The following is a 5,876-nucleotide window of genomic DNA, read 5'->3' as shown; positions in this document are numbered from 1 at the left end:
GTATTGTTTCATTTTATTACCTTCTATCATCACACGAGCGTCAGTGGGACTCCAACTCTGTTAGTGAACCAGCACTGTCACTACATAGCAGAGTGAACCAGCACTGTCACTACATAGCAGAGTGAACCAGCACTGTCACTACATAGCAGAGTGAACCAGAACTGTCACTACATAGCAGAGTGAACCAGCACTGTCACTACACAGCAGAGTGAACCAGAACTGTCACTACATAGCAGAGTGAACCAGCACTGTCACTACATAGCAGAGTGAACCAGCACTGTCACTACATAGCAGAGTGAACCAGCACTGTCACTACATAGCAGAGTGAACCAGCACTGTCACTACATAGCAGAGTGAACCAGCACTGTCACTACATAGCAGAGTGAACCAGAACTGTCACTACATAGCAGAGTGAACCAGCACTGTCACTACATAGCAGAGTGAACCAGCACTGTCACTACACAGCAGAGTGAACCAGAACTGTCACTACATAGCAGAGTGAACCAGCACTGTCACTACATAGCAGAGTGAACCAGCACTGTCACTACATAGCAGAGTGAAACAGCACTGTCACTACATAGCAGAGTGAACCAGCACTGTCACTACATAGCAGAGTGAACCAGCACTGTCACTACATAGCAGAGTGAACCAGCACTGTCACTACATAGCAGAGTGAACCAGCACTGTCACTACATAGCAGAGTGAAACAGCACTGTCACTACATAGCAGAGTGAACCAGCACTGTCACTACATAGCAGAGTGAACCAGCACTGTCACTACATAGCAGAGTGAACCAGCACTGTCACTACATAGCAGAGTGAACCAGCACTGTCACTACATAGCAGAGTGAACCAGAACTGTCACTACATAGCAGAGTGAACCAGCACTGTCACTACACAGCAGAGTGAACCAGCACTGTCACTACATAGCAGAGTGAGCCAGCACTGTCACTACATAGCAGAGTGAACCAGCACTGTCACTACATAGCAGAGTGAACCAGCACTGTCACTACATAGTAGAGTGAACCAGCACTGTCACTACATAGCAGAGTGAACCAGCACTGTCACTACATAGTAGAGTGAACCAGCACTGTCACTACATAGCAGAGTGAACCAGCACTGTCACTACATAGCAGAGTGAACCAGCACTGTCACTACATAGCAGAGTGAACCAGCACTGTCACTACATAGCAGAGTGAACCAGCACTGTCACTACATAGCAGAGTGAACCAGAACTGTCACTACATAGCAGAGTGAACCAGTACTGTCACTACATAGCAGAGTGAACCAGTACTGTCACTACATAGCAGAGTGAACCAGTACTGTCACTACATAGCAGAGTGAACCAGTACTGTCACTACATAGCAGAGTGAACCAGTACTGTCACTACATAGCAGAGTGAACCAGAACTGTCACTACATAGCAGAGTGAACCAGCACTGTCACTACATAGCAGAGTGAACCAGTACTGTCACTACATAGCAGAGTGAACCAGTACTGTCACTACATAGCAGAGTGAACCAGTACTGTCACTACATAGCAGAGTGAACCAGTACTGTCACTACATAGCAGAGTGAACCAGCACTGTCACTACATAGCAGAGTGAACCAGAACTGTCACTACATAGCAGAGTGAACCAGTACTGTCACTACATAGCAGAGTGAACCAGCACTGTCACTACATAGCAGAGTGAACCAGTACTGTCACTACATAGCAGAGTGAACCAGCACTGTCACTACATAGCAGAGTGAACCAGAACTGTCACTACATAGCAGAGTGAACCAGCACTGTCACTACATAGCAGAGTGAACCAGCACTGTCACTACATAGCAGAGTGAACCAGTACTGTCACTACATAGCAGAGTGAACCAGCACTGTCACTACATAGCAGAGTGAACCAGCACTGTCACTACATAGCAGAGTGAACCAGCACTGTCACTACATAGCAGAGTGAACCAGCACTGTCACTACATAGCAGAGTGAACCAGCACTGTCACTACATAGCAGAGTGAACCAGCACTGTCACTACATAGCAGAGTGAACCAGAACTGTCACTACATAGCAGAGTGAACCAGCACTGTCACTACACAGCAGAGTGAACCAGCACTGTCACTACACAGCAGAGTGAACCAGTACTGTCACTACATAGCAGAGTCGACCAGTACTGTTACTACACAGCGGAGTGAACCAGTACTGTTACTACACAGCAGAGTGAACCAGTACTGTCACTACATAGCAGAGTGAACCAGTACTGTCACTACACAGCAGAGTGAACCAGCACTGTCACTACATAGCAGAGTGAACCAGCACTGTCACTACATAGTAGAGTGAACCAGCACTGTCACTACATAGCAGAGTGAACCAGTACTGTCACTACATAGCAGAGTGAACCAGTACTGTCACTACATAGCAGAGTGAACCAGCACTGTCACTACATAGCAGAGTGAACCAGAACTGTCACTACATAGCAGAGTGAACCAGTACTGTCACTACATAGCAGAGTGAACCAGCACTGTCACTACATAGCAGAGTGAACCAGCACTGTCACTACATAGCAGAGTGAACCAGCACTGTCACTACATAGCAGAGTGAACCAGCACTGTCACTACATAGCAGAGTGAACCAGCACTGTCACTACATAGCAGAGTGAACCAGAACTGTCACTACATAGCAGAGTGAACCAGCACTGTCACTACACAGCAGAGTGAACCAGCACTGTCACTACACAGCAGAGTGAACCAGTACTGTCACTACATAGCAGAGTCGACCAGTACTGTTACTACACAGCGGAGTGAACCAGTACTGTTACTACACAGCAGAGTGAACCAGTACTGTCACTACATAGCAGAGTGAACCAGTACTGTCACTACACAGCAGAGTGAACCAGTACTGTTACTACACAGCGGAGTGAACCAGCACTGTCACTACACAGCAGAGTGAACCAGTACTGTCACTACATAGCAGAGTCGACCAGTACTGTTACTACACAGCGGAGTGAACCAGTACTGTTACTACACAGCAGAGTGAACCAGTACTGTCACTACATAGCAGAGTGAACCAGTACTGTTACTACACAGCAGAGTGAACCAGTACTGTCACTACATAGCAGAGTCGACCAGTACTGTTACTACACAGCGGAGTGAACCAGTACTGTTACTACACAGCAGAGTGAACCAGTACTGTCACTACATAGCAGAGTGAACCAGTACTGTCACTACACAGCAGAGTGAACCAGTACTGTTACTACACAGCGGAGTGAACCAGCACTGTCACTACACAGCAGAGTGAACCAGTACTGTCACTACATAGCAGAGTCGACCAGTACTGTTACTACACAGCGGAGTGAACCAGTACTGTTACTACACAGCAGAGTGAACCAGTACTGTCACTACATAGCAGAGTGAACCAGTACTGTTACTACACAGCAGAGTGAACCAGTACTGTCACTACACAACAGAGTCAACCAGTACTGTCACTACACAACAGAGTCAACCAGCACTGTCACTACACAACAGAGTTAACCAGCACTGTCACTACACACAGAGCGAACCAGTACTGTCACTATACAACAGAGTCAACCATAACTGTCACTACACAACATAGTCAACCATAACTGTCACTACACAACAGAGTCAACCAGTACTGTCACTACACAACAGAGTCAACCAGCACTGTCACTACACAACAGAGTCAACCAGTACTGTCACTACACAACAGAGTCAACCATAACTGTCACTACACAACATAGTCAACCATAACTGTCACTACACAACAGAGTCAACCAGTACTGTCACTACATACCAGAGTGAACCAGTACTGTTACTACACAGCAGAGTGAACCAGTACTGTCACTACACAACAGAGTCAACCAGCATTGTCACTACACAACAGAGTGAACCAGTACTGTCACTACACAACAGAGTGAACCAGTACTGTCACTACACAACAGAGTCAACCAGTACTGTCACTACTCAACAGAGTGAACCAGCACTGTCACTACACAACAGAGTCAACCAGTACTGTCACTACTCAACAGAGTGAACCAGCACTGTCACTACACAGCAGAGTGAACCAGTACTGTCACTACACAACAGAGTGAACCAGCACTGTCACTACACAGCAGAGTGAACCAGTACTGTCACTACAAAACAGAGTGAACCAGCACTGTCACTACACAACGGAGTGAACCAGCACTGACACTACTTAACAGAGTGAACCAGCACTATCACTACACACAGAGTGAACCAGTACTGTCACTACACAACAGAGTGAACCAGCACTGTCACTACACAACAGAGTGAACCAGCACTATCACTACACACAGAGTGAACCAGCACTGTCACTACACAGCAGAGTCAACCAGCACTGTCACTACACAACAGAGTCAACCAGCACTGTCACTACACAACAGAGTCAACCAGTACTGTCACTACACAACAGAGTCAACCAGTACTGTCACTACACAACAGAGTGAACCAGTACTGTCACTAAACAACAGAGTGATCGAGTACTGTCACTACACACAGAGTGAACCAGTACTGTCACTACACAACAGAGTGAACCAGTACTGTCACTACACACAGAGTCAACCAGTACTGTCACTACACAACAGAGTGAACCAGTACTGTCACTACACAACAGAGTGAACCAGTACTGTCACTACACAACAGAGTGAACCAGTACTGTCACTACACAACAGAGTGAACCAGTACTGTCACTACACACAGAGTCAACCAGTACTGTCACTACACAACAGAGTGAACCAGTACTGTCACTACACAACAGAGTGAACCAGTACTGTCACTACACAACAGAGTGAACCAGTACTGTCACTACACACAGAGTGAACCAGTACTGTCACTACACACAGAGTGAACCAGTACTGTCACTACACAACAGAGTGAACCAGTACTGTCACTACACAACAGAGTGAACCAGTACTGTCACTACACACAGAGTGAACCAGTACTGTCACTACACAACAGAGTGAACCAGTACTGTCACTACACAACAGAGTGAACCAGTACTGTCACTACACAACAGAGTCAACCAGTACTGTCACTACACAACAGAGTGAACCAGTACTGTCACTACACACAGAGTGAACCAGTACTGTCACTACACAACAGAGTGAACCAGTACTGTCACTACACACAGAGTGAACCAGTACTGTCACTACACAACAGAGTGAACCAGTACTGTCACTACACAACAGAGTGAACCAGTACTGTCACTACACAACAGAGTCAACCAGTACTGTCACTACACAACAGAGTGAACCAGTACTGTCACTACACAACAGAGTGAACCAGTACTGTCACTACACAACAGAGTGAACCAGTACTGTCACTACACAACAGAGTCAACCAGTACTGTCACTACACAACAGAGTCAACCAGCACTGTCACTACACAACAGAGTCAACCAGTACTGTCACTACACAACAGAGTCAACCACTACTGTCACTACACAACAGAGTCAACCAGTACTGTCACTACACAACAGAGTGAACCAGCACTGTCACTACACAACAGAGTGAACCAGTACTGTCACTACACAACAGAGTGAACCAGTACTGTCACTACACAACAGAGTGAACCAGTACTGTCACTACACAACAGAGTGAACCAGTACTGTCACTACACAACAGAGTGAACCAGTACTGTCACTACACACAGAGTCAACCAGTACTGTCACTACACAACAGAGTGAACCAGTACTGTCACTACACAACAGAGTGAACCAGTACTGTCACTACACACAGAGTGAACTTCAGGTGATGGTGGCCGCAGTAACACTAGCGGATGTTATATACGTTATTCCTAGTTAATGGAAGAACATCAATTTTATTATGACTGTGGAACAGGGCGCATTATAT

The sequence above is a fragment of the Cherax quadricarinatus genome, chromosome 29 (assembly GCF_038502225.1).
Source record: "Cherax quadricarinatus isolate ZL_2023a chromosome 29, ASM3850222v1, whole genome shotgun sequence".
In the NCBI taxonomy this organism is placed as follows: Eukaryota; Metazoa; Arthropoda; class Malacostraca; order Decapoda; family Parastacidae; genus Cherax; species Cherax quadricarinatus.
This window is presented reverse-complemented; position numbering follows the sequence as displayed.